The sequence below is a fragment of the Sus scrofa genome, chromosome 13 (assembly GCF_054392235.1).
Source record: "Sus scrofa isolate SSC_HxYL_T2T_F1_AM1 chromosome 13, Sscrofa_HxYL_maternal_Yorkshire_Landrace_v2.0, whole genome shotgun sequence".
Classification (NCBI taxonomy): domain Eukaryota; kingdom Metazoa; phylum Chordata; class Mammalia; order Artiodactyla; family Suidae; genus Sus; species Sus scrofa.
This window is the reverse complement of record NC_139395.1, coordinates 145,794,145-145,813,058: the sequence shown is the minus strand read 5'-3', so window position 1 is coordinate 145,813,058 and position 18,914 is coordinate 145,794,145. Positions and strand designations below refer to the sequence as shown.

General features: G+C 46.5%; 1 long non-coding RNA gene across 3 annotated transcripts; it reads left to right on the top strand.

Moving 5' to 3' along the window:
• The first annotated feature begins 661 nt into the window (after positions 1–661).
• Positions 662–17,837, top strand: LOC146397678 (uncharacterized). 3 transcript variants are annotated; one of them, XR_014822665.1, is made up of 5 exons: positions 870–1,063; positions 1,309–1,424; positions 4,797–4,921; positions 11,918–12,162; positions 16,363–17,837. It is a non-coding gene; the product is annotated as an uncharacterized LOC146397678 (long non-coding RNA). The 3 variants fall into 3 exon arrangements; XR_014822664.1 differs by lacking the exon at positions 11,918–12,162 and having other exon boundaries at positions 662–1,063; XR_014822666.1 differs by lacking the exon at positions 16,363–17,837 and having other exon boundaries at positions 931–1,063; positions 12,093–15,357.
• Positions 17,838–18,914: the final 1,077 nt, after the last annotated feature.

Sequence of the window (18,914 nt, the reverse complement as noted above, 5' to 3'; positions counted from 1 at the left end):
GTGAGCTGTGGTAGGTCGCAGACATGGCTCTGATCCCCCATTGCTGTGGCTGTGGTGTAGGGCAGCAGCTGTAGCTCCGATTTGACCCCTAGCCTGGGAACTTCCATATGCCTTGGGTGCGGCCCTAAAGAGTCAAAACAACAACAACAACAAAAACCCCAAACAACAACCAAAAAAACTCTTTCCCAATATTATCACAAATGAGATGACAAGTCAAATCTGTATTATGAGCCATAGTAGGTGCTTAGTAAATTAAACAGTGATTATAATTATTAAGTGCATTAAGAACAAATCTTGGCCTTCTGTAGAAATAGCAGCAGAGGGATTGAAAGATGTCTTGGGGCTTATTTGCATGAAATATCTTAATCTAGCAAAGCTTGTTTTTGGTTTCCATTGATTGAAAACGCAAACAAACCCCAACTGAAGCACTTCTTACGGAGGAATGAATGGATTTCCAATCTGTGTTTTCTTGTTTACGGTGGAAAATATGCAATCCAAGGAAAACACAGGTGGTTAACTGTTCAGTGCCTTCTATTTTTATCATATGCAGAGGGCTCTAAGCATACAAATGCAAATATTTTAAGTAACAAAAAATGAAGACTAACTTCTCAAGGTTAAATGGCTTCAGGTTTCCTATAGCAAATTGAGGTCTTTCTCCTTCAGCCATTTCTTGAAAAAGAATTCCAGATCCCCATACAGACTGAATTCCAAAACCACTCACCACAGCAAAAAGCTCGCAATTGGCATTTTTAAAGAAACATTTCTTTTCACTGGGGATCCTTTTGTTTTGTTTTTGCATCCTTTTTGTTTTGCAAAATGAGTGTCTTCGATGGGAGAGGAAAGCCACCTCCGTGGGTTGCGTGTTTGTGAAACGAAGATGGGAACGGAGACTCGGCAGGTCCCGGGAGAAGCTGACGCGCCCCCGCGTCCCCAGCACCCCCGGCCGGGCTTGTGCGGACGTGTCTCGGGCGTGACCTCTGAGCAGCTGCGCCACCGGCTCAGCCTCGCGGCGGGAGAAACCCGAGCTCCCAACAAAACAGTTCCATCTTTGGCAAGTCCTCTGGTATTTAAGGCGCTGCCGGTGGGGAGAGAGGCCGCGTGCCTGAGAGGCTCTGGGAACTCGCAGGCTTTCGCCTCCTGGGTGTTAGGTTTCTGAGGGTCTGAGCATCTGCGGTGGAGGCGGGGCGGGGGCCGGGGCGAAAGCGGCCAAGGGACCTTCCCAGAGACTGAGGGAGCCTGCTTCTCCATCCTCCCTGGGTGGGTCTCCAGCCTGGATTTTTCTTTCTTTTCTTTTTGCCTTTTCTGCAGATACCAGGTGGTCAGCAGAGGCTCAGAAGCTTTACATCTTTACAAGAGGAAGTCTCCTTTCTAATATCATCCCCCCCGTCCCCAAACTGATTCCACTTGGCCTCTACCTGCCTGAGGTACTGGAATGCAGAGTTGAAATTGACAAAAATAATGCTTCTTTTCCAGGGCCGAAATTTCCGGGCCCCATAATAGTAGGTAACATTTACAGAGTGCTTATTCTGAGCTACGCACTTTGATGCAATAACTCATTGGAGCCTCACAACAATCCTGTGAATCCTCGGAAGTAGGAATTCTTATTATCCCTTTTTTGCAGGCAATGAAACAAGCACAGAGAGGTTGGGCAATGTGCTTGGGGTCACACAGCTAGGAAATGGTAGGGTTGGGATTGAAATTTAGGCAAGTCTTGCTCCAGAGCCTGTGCTTATAACTGCTTTGCTCACCAGGTGAAAGATACTGTGTTTTGGAATTTGTCTCCTAGCACACTGGGTCTTGACAAGGTGGAGAAAGGAGCTCTAGGAAGTTTGGAAATCAGACGTGGCCAAGTCAGGATCTTCTGAAATGTTCCGACGTGGTCAGAAAGAGCTGGGGTCTGTGGGGGTGTGGTGTACAGTGGTCACTAGGAATTGCGTGCTCTCTGTTTTGGAAGTGTTGGAAGTTTGTTAACGCTCAGCTTGTCATTCTCAGTCTGGGGTCCCTGGCAGTTTGACTTATAGGAAAGAGATAGGACTGGCAGTAAGTAGCAGGAGGTCAGGATTGTCACCTTGGCCACAAGTGTTGGTCTGAAAAAAAGGAGGGGTGTGAGAGCAGCCCAGCTGGGACCTTACCTGAGAGTCGGGGGAGGGCCTGGTCTCATCTTCATGGCCTCAGAAGGTATGCCAGGCCTCCTCTTCTGAAGCCTGGGTCTGGCAGGCCGATTCATTGCTAGACAGAAGTTGTCAAGGAGTCAGGCTTTGCCTCTGCCTTGAGGACTGCCCTGTCCTGGTATCCATGTCTGGGGAATGGAGTGAGCCATTAGAGGATGCTTTTGAGGGGAGGGCAGGGAACGAGCCTAGGTTCTAGGATAGTTTGAGGGCTCATTTCTCCACACCATGGAAGACCTAGCTTCATAGCTTCCCACGCACACTCCAGTTTATTTCCTGCTGGTCTGCATGTCTCTCTAGGCTAATCCTTCCTTACTCACAGATTCTGCTACCTTGGTGGGGATGGTGGCACCATTTGATACCAACGAAAGTACACGTACATATTCCTTCAGTTAGAGAGGAAGGCCTTTTCCCTGTGGCCCCCTCTCTGGGTGCAGGGTGTGAGGGAGGACCTAGCTTCGAGGCTTCCCCCCACCGCACCTTTCTAGGACAGTGATGAGGGCACAGAGCAGCTGTGGGGCTGTCCCTGGCTCACCTGGCCTGTACCTGGGTATCACTAAGCCAACTCTTAGAGTGCACTGTGCCTCTGGTTAGGTAAACTGGTATAATGGGACGTGCGTGCCTCTTGTGGGTTCCTCTATGGCCCCACCATGTACTTGCTCTGTCACCTTGGGCAAGTTCCTTAATTTTTCTGTGCTTCGGTTTTGACACCAGTAAAATGGTGCTAATACCAATAATCACCTTAGGGCTGTTGGAAGAATTTAAATGGTTCCTAAATGCAAAATGCCTGGTGCATGGTACGTTGTTTCATAAATATTAGCTTCCGGAGTTCCCGTCGTGGCTCAGTGGTTAATGAATCTGACTAGGAACAATGAGGTTTCGGGTTCGATCCCTGGCCTTGCTCAGTGGGTTAAGGATCCGGTGTTGCCGTGAGCTGTAGTGTAGGTTGCAGACACGGGTCGGATCCTGCATTGCTGTGGCTGTGGTGCAGGCCGGCGGCTACAGCTCCCATTGGACCCCTAGCCTGGGAACCTCCATATGCCGTGGATGCGGCCCTAAAAAGAAAAAAAAAAAAAAAAAAAGAGGGAATATTAGCTTCCACTTGTACTACTCTTACAGCTCTTAAGGGGCAACTCTAGGCAGCTTCCTTAGCCTCGATGAATCTCATTGTCCTCAGATGTAAGAAGGATGCACTACTAGGTGTTTTATAGGATTGTTGCGAGAATTAAATGGTGTTAATTATTATGGCAAAGTGTGCAGTTTATGTGTTGCTTTAGCCTAGTTTATCTCCCAGGCGATGGTGTTATTTTCAAATGTGAGGAGGTTTCCTGTAAGAGCTTCACAATACTGACCAGAGCCAGGGAGGAGGCTTGGACACCGCTTAACCTCAACCACATCCCCTTTCCCAGCTGTAAAATGGCATGATAATAACCACCCCGAGGAATCTCAAGGACATTACGAGGGGAAAAATATACAATAATATACAAAGCGTTTGGAGCTCCTCTGAAGAGAGACGCACATAAATGGAAGGTGGTATTAGAAGGTGGAGGAGTCACTGGTTTCTCTCCCCCTCTTTTTTATTTAATTAGAAGAAAACTAGTAATTAGGAAGCATGGTCTTGTTAAAGCCGTGGCCTGGGAAATGGTTCTCTTGGCACCTCATCAGGACTTGTGACAAGGCAAGTTTTTGCAAAATGTGGGCAGCAGGGGACCTCGCCCCAGGCTCAGCGCTCAGCGGCCTAAAGATTGGGAGGAATGTGCCGTCTGAGGGCCCTGGCCTGAGGTGGCTGACGCAGAGCCCAGCCGCCCAGGGGAGCCTCCCTGGCCTCCTGTTCCCTGAGGAGGTCTCCCCTGAGGTCAGCAAGGAGACTCCACCCAGCTCAGGAGCCTTAATCCCTGGGGACTGAAGCCACCCTAAGGTGCAGGTTTCAGCTTGCTGCTGTCCTGGATCCAAGCTTTTCCACTCCTGGGCCCCCTTGGCCCCACCGGGGCGAGCCCACAGGGCTCTGGAAGCTCTTCCTCTGGCCTTTTTCTCAAATTCAGTACTGGGAGGGAGGAATCGGCCTGTTCTCCTCAAAATGGGCCAGAGTGGAGTAGGTGCTGGGGCCCTGGGCTTTGCCCCCTCACTGGGCCTGGCGTCCTCCAGCTGCCTCCTCTCTGTCCCCCCACACCTCCAAATCTGCCTGGTGTTCTTCTGGGTCCTGCTGAGAGGCTGCCTCTACCAGGAGCCTTCCCCAGTCGTCCCAGTTGCCATTACCTTCTTCTTTCTCTTCTCGACTATATTGGGTATAGTTTTTAGGTTAGTTCTTGACTTGTCTCACCTTTGACTCAGAGCTGCTGGAAGGAAGAGAAGGAACAGAAGTTGGAGAGGTGAAGCATATCCAGCCAGGTGCCGCAGTTGGAATCACACACAGAACTGACTGTTGATTTCCCCTCACAGTTTTGGCAAAGCAAGTTGGAGGCTTTCTGTAAAACCCTGAGATGAGCAGTTCTTTAAAAAATGCTGAATTATTTTAAATATACAGAAAATATTATAATAGGCACTCATGTGTCCACCACACAAGATACCAGATAATAGTATTTGACTTAAATGTCTTCTGATTTATTTGTTTTTAAATGAAACTTTTAGACATGGAAGCAACCTAAGTGTGTATTGACAGAGGAATGTATATATGCAATGGACTATTACTCAGCCATGAAAAGAACAAGTGCCGTTTGTAGCAACATGGATGGACCTAGAGATGATCATACCAAGTAAGTAAGTCAGAGAAAGAAAAGTCTGATATGATATCATGTATACTTGGAATCTAAAAATAGTGCCAATGAACTTATTTACAGAACAGAAACAGACTCACAGACATAGAAAACAAACTTACTGTCACCAAAGGGGAAGGGGTGGGGGAGGGATAATTGGGAGTATGTGATTAAATTTATTATATATTATATATTAAATATTAAATTTATTATATATTATATTATATATAAAATAGATAACCAACAAAGACCTACTGTATGGCACAGAGAACCACATCTAGAGTCTGGTAATAAACTATAGTGGAAAAGAATAAAAAAAAAGAAATATATATATCTCCTAATGCTGTATACCTGAAACTAACACAATGCTGTGAATCAGTTATACTTAGGAGAAAAAAAAACCTCAGAAAAGAAAGGAAACTTTCAAGTACCGCTGAGGCTCTCATCTCCACTGGGGTCCCTCTTTCACCTCCCTCCTTGGGTCACCACTTCCCTTTCTCTTTCCTTCGGGGTCAGGAATCCATGGATGGGATTCACCTTCATTCTTCACCTACATCCATGGAGGGGATTTAAGAGACTGGTGAACTGCTGAATTGTTTGGGAAATTGTATCTGCGCATCTTCCATGCACACACCACAGCCGTTCAGGTAGTCCCCCTGACTTAGTCGTCTCACGGTCTCCTCGGCTACTGCTGGTCCATCATGTGCCTGTGGACCATTAGCTCCGTCCGACAGTCCCCAACCTTTGAGAGTCTTAGTCCGATCTCGTTACGCCTTGGTTCAAATCCTGCTAATGGCTTCTGATTTAACTCAGAGTAAAAATCAAAGTCCTTGTGGCCCACAAGGCCCTAGGTGATCTCTGCCCCACCACACCCCTGCCCCTCTGACCTCATCTCCCTCGAGGCTGCCCTTCCAGCCCCTTTAGTCTAGCCATGCTGTTCTTCTCACGCGGCCGTGTCCTCAGGCTGTGCCCCCTGGCTGTTATGCTCTTTTCCAGAGACCCACTTGACAAAACCTCTTACATCCCTCAATTCTTCGCTAACATTTCACTTCTCCATGAGGACTACCTGGCTTATGCTATTTAAAAATTGAACCTTATGGGGAGTTCCCGGCATGGCTCCGTGGAAACAAATCTGACTAGCGTCCATGAGGACGCAGGTTCAATCCCTGGCCTCGCTCAGTGGGTTAAGGATCCGGTGTTGTGGTGAGCTGTGATGTAGGTTGCAGATGTGGCTCAGATCCCGAGTTGCTGTGGCTGTGGTGTGGGCCGACGGCTACAGCTTTGATTTGACCCCTAGCCTGGGAACCTCTATATGATGTGGGTAGGATCCTAAAAACAAAATAGAACCTCATTCCTTCGGATGTCTTAGTCAGCCTGAATTTTTCTTTTTCCATAGTACTTACTCTCTAGCAGATTGTATATTAACCTATTTATTACATTTGTTCTGTATTGCATATCTCTTCCTGCTAGAATGTAAGCTCCATGGGAGCAGATTTTTTTTTTTTTTTTTTTGGTCTTTTTAGGGCTGCCCCTGTGGCATATGGAGGTTCCCAGGCTAGGAGCTGAATCAGAACTGTAGCTGCCGGCCTACGCCACAGCCACAGCAACGCCAGATCCGAGCTGCATCTGTGACCTACTCCATAGGTTGTGGCAACACTGGATCCTTAATCCATTGAGGCCGGGGATTGAACCCACATCCTCATGGGTACTAGTCGGGTTCTTTATCCACTGAGCCACAACAGGAACTCCCGACGGAAGGAATTTTTTGTGTGTGTCCTTTTTCCACCGATGCTTCTTTGGTTCCTGCAGTAGGACTCAGCATATAGGTGCTCCATAAATATTTGTTGAACAACGAAATAGATAACTGAATATGAGCATTTCTTGCTGGAAAGTCCAGAACTTTTCATCAGATTTTCAGAAGTGTCTGTGACACAAACAAGGATAGGAATCATTGACACAGTAATTCATGAAAAAGTTGGCTGGAAATGTTTTGCTTGCCAGGTGGCCTGGCTGATGAGACAGAAGGTCAGGAGGGGATTTTTCTCTTTGTCCAACTTGTGTTTCCCTGGAGAGCTCCTGCCAGTACCTCCTGGGACCTCCTTCCCCAGGACTGGTGGTGAGCCTCCCTGGATCCAGCCCTGGTCTGACTGAGGTAGGGAGCCCTTGGGGGCACTGATGGAGAGCGTGGGCTGGAAATCTGGCAGTGGGCCGGTTCCAGAGAAGCTGTAATTTTCTTTATTCCTTCTGTGTCTGGGGGCAGAGGCCGAAGGTGGCCACAACCTCCTCGGCTTCCTTGGGGGAGCTAGACAAGACGCCCAGACCAACAGGATCTGCTTCCTGCCTTCCAGGCTTCAAGCCTAGGCCAGGAACGACAGCAGGAAATCTCGTTGGAGCCCCAACCTGGGAGACCAGACATTGGCCTGTGATACAGATAGAGATAATAGGGGAGCGGTGGCTGGGGTGGGGGTGGGGCTGGGGAACCTGGAAAGCAAAAAGATACCAAAGGCCATCTGGAGGCGATAGTGGGAGTGGATTGGAGGTGAGTCAGTCAGCTCTCAGGGCAGTTAAAAGACAAGTGGGTAATTGTGGGTGCAGTTGGCGGGTCACACACAGAAAATGAGGAACAAGTGGTTAATTGGGCCCACAAGCCCAGGATCCCGCCTGTAATTAGCAAATTGCAGGGCTTTGATATTTGCTTTGGTAACAACTTGTGTAGTAAATTGCAGGGAGGAAAGCTGCACCCCCAGCCTGGGAGGTGACCCTCTGTCTATGCTCCCTGAGCCATTTTTTTCGCAAATACTCATAGGCAGCTCGAGTATGAATATATGCACCCCCGCCCCCCCAGCAGTGGGGAGAGAGGGTTTGCACCTTTCTGCAGGCTGACAGCAGCCTGTGATGCTTTCTGTTTCTCCCTTTACCTCTTCTTATGTTTTTGCCAACTCAGGGCTGAACCTGAGGCCTGCCTTCCTGGTGTGATCACTGATCACACACGAGGTTCCCTTAAGCAACAGCCCCTGGTGCAGAGCTCCTCCGACTAGAGATGTGACCTAGGGATGGCCTTGGGGGATTCCCATGCAAGTGCCCTAGCCGAGGAGGGTGCCAGACAAGAAGTCCTGTTACAGTGCTGCTGAAATTTTGTCCATGAGGATGGCCTGTGCTGGTCCCCGGTCAGAGATGGGCCTTCACAGTCTTGAGATCTGTGTTTACCTCTGTGGACTTCTGAGAAATTCTAACTAAAGCAAATACCAGAATATAGGAGAATCACTTTGGGATTGTCATGATAAAGCCTGACCAATTGCCACAGATGCAGAGAGACTGGTAAGCACAGGTAATGGGACTCTGTAAGAAAGTGTTAGGAGAGGAGCTCCCGTCGTGTTGCAGGAACCATGAGGTTTCGGGTCTGATCCTTGGCCTCGCTCAGTGGGTTAAGGGTCCACTGTTGCTGTGAGCTGTGGAGTAGGTCACAGATGTGGCTCAGATCTGATGTTACTGTGGCTGTGGTTTGGCTGGCAGCTGTAGCTCAGATTAGACCCCTAGCCTGGGAACCTCCATATGCTATGGGTGCAGCTCTAAGAAGTCAAAAAAAAAAAAAAAAAAAAGAGAGAAAGTGCTAGGAGACCTAGGTTTGAATTTGGACTCTCTACTGACTTTTTGATGGGTCTTGTCCATTACTTAAACTCCTGTATATCATCTCTGTCATTTTTTGGTCTGTTTTTATTGATGAATTTCTCCCTTGGTTATGGGTGAACATTTTTCTGGGAATTTTTTATTCGATGGTGGGCATTGTGAAGCTATATTGTTAAATATTTGGACTTTGCTGTCTCCTTTTTTTTTTTTTTTTTTTAACAAAAAAATTTATTATAGTTGAGTTACAAGGTTCTGTCAATTTCTGCGGTACAGCAAAGTGACCCAGTTATACATTTCTATACATTCTTTTTTCACATTATCCTCCATCCTTTCCATCACAAGTGATTAGATATAGTTCCCTGTGCTATACAGCAGGATCTCATTGCTTGCTGTCTTCTTTGAAATAGTGTTAGACTTTGGCAGTTAATTTACTCATGAAATGGTTTGATCCCTTTGAGTCTTGTCGTTGAGCTTTGTTATGCAGGATCCAGAGGCACCTTCACTGCAGGAATAGTCCAGGCACTTGAGTCAAGTGTGACTCCTCTGGGCCCTCCATTGAATGCTCCTGGGGATCACCAAGTCCTCTGCACTTTGACTGGTTGGTTCACAGCCACTTCCCTACTTTGTCAGAGCACTAGGTTGCTTAGCTTAGCTCTCTGATCATTTCTTTGCCTGGTCTGATGGAGTTTTACTTTATACATTCATGGGCCAATACTCAGTAGACTCAAGAGGATAGCTCACAGGCTTACGGTATTCCTTTTTCTGTGTATCTCCCCACTTTTCTAGAATTGCAATCCTCAACTCCTGGCCCCCTCAGCTTCCCCACTTTCTGGTCTCTCTCTCCTCTGCTTAGCAAAGCTTCCAGAAATGTGTTTGTGATTTGGGAATGGGAATTGCTTCCAAGCATAAATCCAGGGTTCTTTTAAGGCTCACCTCATTGATCCTTTCTCTTGGGGAATCACAGTTTTGCACTGTCTATATTTCCCAGTGTCTTAAAGCAGTTGTAATTCTATCAAGCATAGAAGGTGATGTCTTCTTGAATAAAGCTTCAGTTTCCCCAAGTACAAAAACAGAGCATAATAGTATTTTCTTCAAAAGTTGTAATAACTGAAATACATAATAGATCTGAAAGCATATAAAATGGTGTACAGTATAAGCAATGAAACATAAAATAAGATCCGTTAATAAATACTAGTTCTATCTTTATTATCCATTGACACCAATAGTGTAAATGGATTTAGCATTTTCATGAAATTGTAGAATTCTGGAGCTATCGGATTTAGCTTAGAGATGATGGGTTGATCCAGATACCTCATTTCATAGATGAATAGACTGAGGCTGAGTGAGGGGGAGTGGGTTTTCCCAAGACCTCATGGCCAGTGAGCAGAAGAATAAAACTGGCCCTCAGATGTCCTGGCTTCCAGTCTGTGAGGCATCCATTCATTCAGTTCACATTTAGTGAACATTTACTAAGTTCAGAGTGCTGTACGAACTGCTATATTGCCTCTATATAATATCCTGCTTTGCAGGATTGTTTAAAATTGATTTTGGAACATTATGGTAGGTTCAGTAAACCAGCATAGTGTTTGAGGCGTCTCAGGAGTGAATCTGACTGGCATTAATTGGAGCAGCCTCCATTGTCCAATGCAGAAATGTGAGATGCTTCTAGCATTCAATTCCCAGGGGATATTCCATTAGAAGTGCTTTAGACATATGAACATGTCAGGTAATTACTGTGGTTTTATGGCTCTGTCAGTCATAGTTATAGGGAAACTAAGGATTTATTCTGCATGCCACCATGCCAGGGACTCAATGCAAAGATGGATAGTAGAACTTTAAGAAAAGTAATCCGTAAGTTGCAGAATGTGAAAAGGGCCCCATATAAGGTGTCAGGAGGCCTGGGTTCTAGGCCTAGTGTGTTCTTTCTTGTCTTTGGGTCTCGATTTTCTTAACTGTAAAATGGGCATAATTGACAGTGTCCATTCTAGCTTGGAGAATCTTTACATCTGGAGCTCTGCGTTGAGCTGTCCCTAGTGAGATGCATGGAGGGGTGGTGGGTAGGAGCTGAGCGTGGAGGATGTGGGAAGTCATTCTAAACCCAAAGGGCAATGTGAACCAATGAAACGAAGCAAGGATCTGGCTGACTTGGAATTTGTAATCTGAAGTGTGGCTGGAGTGTGGAGAAGAATGTAAGGACCCATGACAAAGTTTTCTGGTACTCCTAGAGGTTCTGGGACCCCCTTTTAAGAAACTCTGCATCAAAAATTAAAAACTGTAACTCGAGTTGCCCATATAACATCAGAGACTGCAAACACAAATGTAAGTAATACAGGTTAAAATAGGCAAAATTAAGCAGATTATCTGTCTATCTGTCTGTCTGTCTATCTATCTATCTATCTTTCATCTCTCTCTCTCTCTCTCTGTGTATATATATATATATATATCCTCCCCTTTAGATTGCTACTGAAACAAAGGCAGAAAATGTTAAAATATTTTCTAGAACTTCTCCCAGTACAACGCTCAGAATTTTGTAGGCTCTAGTTTGTTAAACATGGTGAAAGGAGACAGTGGTAGATGAGATGGGAAATTGATCAGGAGAGCAGAGAAAGACTTGAACATCAGACTGAAGGATTCGTGATATATTATGTGGGTTGTGGGGAATTATTGAGATTTTGTGGGCAAAGGCTGATGTGATGAGGTCTGTGTTTCAGCTTTCTGGTTGTAGTGTGGAAGACAAACTGGAGGGGACTGAGACAGATGGACTGGCCAGGAGGCTGGCGTGGTAGCCCAGGTGACAAAGGCCGAGGACCCTGACATGGAGTAAGAACAGTGTTCGTGGGAGAACACTGAGGATGCAGAACAGCAGGGGCCTGTCTGAGGGCACACAGGGGGCTGAGGGAGGGGCCCACATTGCTTCCTAGTGTTCCCGCCCATAGGATGGAGTTGGGGGTGCTCATAGAGTCATTTCAGAGCATGAGCAACAGTGGAACAGACAAACCTGGGTGTTCATTTGATTCAGTGTGAGTTTCTTCCGTGGTAAAATAAGGGTGAGTGCACCTATTCTTTGGAGTTTTGGTAAGAACTGATGGATTAATGTATATGGATTAGTGCCTAGGGTGTGTATGTCCATCCATCCATCTGTTGAATAAACCTGTGCAAATATGGAGGGAAATAATTCGTTCATTTAGGACCATATCAAACATTTCAAATTCATTTTGAGTAAAGAGATCATGGCTGAGGGGGTCTCTGAGGGTTGCACCATCCACTCCCAGACACTAGGCTGGGCCACAGTCCAAGGCCAGAAAGTTGTTTTTAGTGACAACAAGTTCCATTCTTTCTCTGCCTTTTATCACCAAACCCCTATTGCAGTCCATTTCTAGGTCTTTGATTCTAATGTAGTAAAGGACAAACGAAAGAAAGAAAAAAAAGAAAGAAGAACACAAACATTAAATTGATCAGTGTGTTTTCTTGGTGGCCTCCTCTGAGAACACACCTGTGCCACACCCACCAGAAGTAACTTGAACTCTTCTCCATGATTGGACAGCAACGTCACGAAGCCCGCAGGTGGAAGACGCAGACACCTTGGGAGGTGACAGTGCTCTCTGGAGCCTAAGGTCAGTGGCAGATCTCTGTGGTGAGTTGACAGCAGGCACAGTTTCTCAGGCTCCTGACTTGCTGGATTTGCACTTTGCTCGAATCCTTGCACAGTCGCCTCCTCCCTTTTGCTCGGTTCCCAGGGACCAGCGTCCTGAGCAGGTGAGAGCCTTCACTCCTTCACTTAGCCCTTTAGTCATGACTGCAGTGCTGAGTGCCAGCCGTGGATTTTAGTCATGCCAACTCCTTCTTTTCCCAGCTCCTCCCCCACCCTAGGTCACACATCTGCTAGCAAAGTAGGTGCAGCTACACTCTCAGAGTCAGAGAAAGCCTGCAGGCTCTGACTCCCCTTTTGGGCTTCTAACCTAAACTGGGTGTGTACTTTTACACACCTGGCCATTGAGAGGTTGGGTCCAAGTCCCTTCTGCTCAAATCCAGGTGTGCTTGTGATGGCTTTGATAAGTAGTATGGCAGAAGCGACCTTTGGTGACTCCAAAGCGAGGTCATCAAAAGCTATGTAGCTTCCATCTCATTCAATGGAGACTTTGTTCTCTGATCAACAGAGCCCTGCTAAGCCCAGCCTTGCAGCCGTGTCAACACAGGAGCCTGACATGTGTGTGAAGCCATCTCAGACCCTTCGGACCAACCCATCTGCCAACTGAATACCTCTAAGGAACCATAGTTGGCGCCCTGTGGAACAGAATTGCTCAGCCAATCCTGGCCTGAATTCCTGACCCACACAACTATGAGATATAATGGCTGTTGTAATCTACCAGATTTTGGGATGGTTTGGCCTGTAGCAATAGATGACTAGAACACCACGCATAAATAGAAGAACCTTTGCTGGTGGCCATTCTTTCTTTTCCTTCCTTCCTTCCTTCCTTCCTTCCTTCCTTCCTTCCTTCCTTCCTTCTTTCTTTCTTTCTTTCTTTCTTTCTTTCTTTCTTTCTTTCTTTCTTTCTTTCTTTCTTTCTTTCTTTCTTCCTTTCTTTCTTTCTTTCTTTCTTTCTTTCTTCCTTTCTTCCTTCCTTCCTTTCTTTCTTTCTTTCTTTCTTCCTTTCCCTCTCCATTCCCCTTTCCTTCCTTCCTCCCTTCCTCCCTCTTTCTTTCTAAAATTTTATGGCTGCACTCACAGCATATGCAAGTTCTTGGGCTAGGGACTGAAATCAAGCTGCAGCTGCAACCTACGCCACAGTTGTGGCAACACCACATCCTTTAACCTACTGTGCCAGGCCAGGGATCAAACCTGCACCCCCTATGGCTTTTGATAAAGTTTGGCTGGTTTTGTGTGATCTGCTCCTGACCATGGTAATTCCATGTTGCTTGAAACTTGGATAAATTACCTTGTAACTGAATCAAAACTTCACCTGGGTTCACGGACAGCTCTCTAAGCTGCAGCAAAGCTTTCAAGCTCCCTGACTCTGGTTTCATTGTCAGTGAATGGCCCGTTCACTCATTCCAGCACAGCCCTGCATGCTGCCTTAATCCAAAAGATTTGCAGAAATCACTGCAAATCGGAAGTGTGGCTGCAAAAGCCATTTTCTGCGGATCCAGAGAAACAATACAGAGACAACATTTTCTCAGCATCTTCACCCACAGGAAAGCATCTTCCTGTTTCCTGGCTTGCACTTGCCCTCACATGTGGATACAGCATTTCCACGTGACTGTTTTTCTCCTGTTACCAGCATTCTTGTTCTTCCTTCTCAGAGACCTCTTTTTCAGCCTGGATTTGGGGGAAGAGTTCCCAGTTCCCTGAGTCGGGTGAGCGTGAGCGTACAGGTGAACTGTGTCCCCACGGACATATATGCCCTTCTCGTGGTATGCCAGCAGGGACTTGGAGCCAGAAGCATGTGGATTCAGATTCAGACCTGAGCTCTACCACACACTGACTCGATCTGCAACCTTAGACAAGTTACTTCATCTCATGCAATCTTATTTTTCTCATCAGTCGAAAGGATACAGATTTCACCAATTTCACAGGAAATGTGAGGCTGTCTTAGTTTGGGTTTGGCCAGAAGCAGGTCCCGACACAAGGATGGGAGTGCACATGGTGTAACTGGGAGGCAGGGGAAGCAGAAGCCGAGGCAGAGGGTGTGGGCAGTGGTATGGAGAAGGTTCATTATCAAGCCAGTTCGCACCGTGGGCAGCTGCAGCTTCATCCCAACGGAGACGCTTTAGGAAAAATGTGAAACATATGCCCTGAAAATTATTCTCCCCGAGGCATGAGGGAGCTGGGGTATTTAAACACTGACTCCTCTCAGTCTATTGGCTGAAGGCTATTCCCTAGAGGGGGTTAACTTCCCACTGAGTGCTAAAGTTCTAGCTCAGCTGGGCTGCTCTGTTCTGGAAAAAGCCCTGAGGCCCAGAGACACAGATCCTGGAAGTTAAGCATTTTCTGGAGCATACTGAAAGCATGAGGTTGGATGGTCACAGGCAGCCCTCTGATAGCGTCAGTGTGAAAGGGTTGACTGAGATGTGTAAAAAGCTGGGGTACAGCAGGCACTCAACACGCACCAGCTCATTTCTCCTCCTCCCTGTCTTCATCTCCTTGGCCCACAGTGACCTCTGCTTTCTCTTGTCCTTACTGAATATCTAGGTCATTTGACATTTGATATGTACTGTTTTACCCACTGATAGCTGGTCCCTCAGATAAACGGTAAATGCATCAAGGGTCAGCTCCTCTCATTTCTTATACTTTATGCATCTCCCATAGCACCCAGCTTAGCAAGAAATGTACGGTAGATGCTAAGTAGGAAGTACTAGTCAGACAGCAGGAGCCAAACCACCTTGGTTGATAATGGGAAGGGCTTGTACAGGTCTGGTGGGGTGACATTCGTGAAAGTGAATTGACATATATAAAGTATTGTACTAATGTGAGGGACAATTCATTATTCAGGTGATTGTTCCTTATTTATTTGTAGCAGCCTAGATCAGCAGGTCAAAGAGCAATACTAGGGAGTCCCCATTGTGGCTCAGTGGTAACAACCAGACGAGGATCCATGAGGATACGGGTAAATCCCTGGCCTCTCTCAGTGGGTTAAGGATCTGGTGTTGCCGTGAGCTGTGGCGTAGGTCAGAGAACTGGCGTGGATCCCGCATTGCTATGGCTGTGGCGTAGGCCGGTGGCTGCAGCTCTGATTTGACCCCTGGCCTGGGAACCTCTGTATGCGGTGGGTACAGAGCAAAAAAAAAAAAAAAAAAAAAAAAAAAAAAAAGAGCAAGGACAGACAACAACTCTCAAGGCAGGTTCTAGTCTTTTATAGATGGTTGTTAAGTAGTTGGTTGTGATGTTGGTGTGGTCCTGAGAGAAGGTGAACTCAGGGTCCCTCTACGCTGCCATTTTTGTAAAAACTCTCCAATGACTTGCAAAGTAAAGAAGAAAGAATATGGGGAGTTCCCGTCGTGGCTCAGTGGTTAACGAATCCAATTAGGAACTACGAGGTTGCAGGTTCGTTCCCTGGCCTTGCTCAGTGGTTAAGGATCCAGTGTTGCCATGAGCTGTGGTGTAGGTCGCAGACACGGCTTGGATCCCTCGTGGCTGTGGCTGTGGTGTAGGCCGGCAGCTACAGCTCTGATTAGCCCCTTAGCCTGGGAACCTCTATATGCCGTGGGAGCGGCCCTAGAAAAGGCAAAAAGGCAATTAAAAAAAAAAAAAAGGAAAGAAAGAATATATTCTGGGAAAACAGTTTTCTAGTCCCCCTTACTTTCTCCAATTATTGAGAAACAACAAATTCCCTGTTTCCCACCGCTTGGCTTGTGTGATACTTAATATTTAGACACTGGCATTGCCTATGCAGTGTGTAGGTTACTGGGGCAATGGACAATTGACTGCAGACACTCTCTGATGATTTATGGGTATTAATTCTCATCATAACTCTATGAAGGACATTTTATTTCCATTTTATAGATGAGGAAATTAAGGTACAGAGAGATATTAGGCAACCTGCCCAAGGCCACACAGCTATTAAGTGGCAGAACCAGGGTTTAACCAGCTTGTCTACTCCAGTGGTCATAATAATGAATGAACAGACCACTTTTTTTTCCCCTAAATTAACTGGGGACCAGCAGAGTGTGTGTATCCTGAATCATTTTTCTTTTCCAGCATTGAGATTCTGTAAAGCAAATTCTTATATGTGGTCATTTGGAAATTGCTATCGATGAATCTAATACTGCTTTCTGTATACTTTCTCCTATGTGGCTAATATATCTGCTGTGATCAGAAGTTCACCAAGGGGCTTAGCTGGATGGTAAGTGATTGCTCAGTGTCATATTTGCTCTGAAGACGCTGGGTCTTGGGCAGCAGAGGATGCAGGAAAGTAAGTCAGAAGGCATGGGTTCCTTCGAAACTGGAGACTCCTTGAGGGGGTGATAAGTTGATCTGAGCTCGTGGTAAGGCGACCAGCTGTCACAGTGTGCCCAGGACTGAGGGATTTCATGGAACACACGGCTTTTAGTGCTAAAACTGGACTAGTCCTGGGGAAATCGAGACAGTTGATCATCCTAACTCAGATGCCAAAGTATTCAAGAAGGAATTTGTTTTATCCAGAGAACAAGAAGAGCTCTATAGATTTTCAAGGTGCTAAGAAGAAAGCTTCTAGACATATTTCAAATGTCAAGTTTCTGAGACTTCAATAAGAAAGTTGCAGTGGAAGGAAATTTGGACCAAAGGACTGGTGTCCCGTTTATGAACTTCAGACGGAGTGACTTGGGAAATTATTCTAACCTCGCTGAGCCTCAGCTTACTCATCTGAGAAATGGAGAAGAGGGCCCCAGCCCATTTTAGTCACAGGGGCTGTGGCTGCCACCAAGTGACATCATGAAATGGAAAGGTTACTCATTTGCAGACACTCGCCTCAGCCCTATAGGCTGACTACAAGCTGCAGCGAACAATCGTTGTGGAAAACAGCAAGTTCAGGCTGTTTGGATGAATAAGTGGGAGGTCAGCCCTCTGGGGAAATGCAGCATCTCCACACACAACTCCAGTGCCAGGTAGAGTCCGAGGATCCTGTCAACTGATAGAACAACCCCAGTTCAACCGATAGCTGACAATGCATCAATCTGTCCGAGCCTCCGAGATTCACCATGCCTGGAAACTATATATTGATTGAAATGAAATATGCACGTCATTAGCTAGATCCCGAGAATCTGTAATGATCTGCTTGTCTCTTCCCTCTCCCCGCCTCTAACATTGTTCCTGCGACCTGGGTCAGCTGCCGGGAAACCCGGACTCTGATGTTACCACCTCCCCCAGTGCAGGGCACCGTGCTCTTATTTATTACTTTCATTTCATGCATCGGCTGTGCCTCCTCCCTTGTGCTCACCTCTGCTGTGGTCTTGGCTCTAGTCCAGACTTGGCTCTGGACCCAGCCTCTCTCATCTGCCTTTTCCAGAATCAGATCTATGGATGTGGGGCCAGCTGGGGGTCAGGTGAGTAGGTTTTACTAGATTTGCCTGTAGGGCGTCTTGTCTTTTAGGGGGTCCAGGGCTTGGCAGCTAAGGACATAGAGAAGGTGTGATGACTTCAGCAGCACTTATGGGGCCTCCAGATGAATGGCTCTTAAACATCAGCATGCCCGGCGTTTAACCACCTAACATCCACGTTAAAATGGTGTTTCCCAGCCCTGTCCCCCCAAAGTTCTGATCCAGTACATCGCAAGAATGTGGGTTTTGAAATAAACTGATGCTTTGCTTCTGATGCATGTGCTTTGTGAGTTATACTTTATAAACTACTGCTGAGAATTGGGGTGCTTTAATTAAACGCACATTTGGGCTAGTCTAGAAATATGCTATCACGAACTTTCAGTTATAAATTATTACTATTTATCTTTTTAGGGCCGCACCCGCAGCATATGGAAGTACCCAGGTTAGGGGTCGAATTGGAGCTTTAACCTGGCCGTCCTACACCACAGCCTTAGCCATGCAGGACCCTTAACTCACTGAGCGAGGCCAGGGATAGAGCCTGTATCCTCATGGATACTAGTCAAATTCCTTTCCACTGAGACACAACAGGAACTCCAGGCTTTCAATTATTTATTTATTTATTGGCCATGGCATGCAGTGACTTGAAGTAGGATCTCATTTCCCAAAACAGGGATCAAATCTGGCCAGCTTCAGTGGTGAAATCACCAAATCCTAACCACTAGACCACCAGGGAACTCCCATCATGAACTTTTATAAACTGGGAATGTGATATTTAAAAAATAATTTAGTCTTTGGTGCTTTGCCTAAGGTGCTATGGTTGGCTGAGATAGTCATTGTTTTAGAAATGAAAAAAGTTTTGGGGTGTTTTTCATTTTGTGATTGTTTCGAATGTTGGAGAAATGGAATATTGACCCAAGGTCTTAAACACCTTTGTGACTGTTATATCTTCTGTCCTCCTGACCTTCAGGAAAGTGAGGCGCAGAGATTACTGTACCTATTTTATAGATGGAGAACTCGGCCAAGTTCCTTGGCTTAAACACCGCCACCCACCCCATGACAGTGCGTTATTTTACTGTTTCAGAGCATTTGTGTATGAATTCCTTTACTTGACCCTTACAGGAAACAGTGTGCGGGGAGTATCATTGTCTCTGTTCTGCAGGGGAGGGAATCTAGGCTCCGAGAAGTTATGGGACCTGCTCAAGGTCACAGGCTGAGTGGGTGGTGACACCAGGACTGGATGGGCTGCTTTGGCTCCTGGCATCACACGTCTTTTATCACATCCAAGTTCCCCTTTAGAGGAGACATCAGCACACCTGAGGCTGCAAGTGACAGACCCTGATTGTTGGGGAAG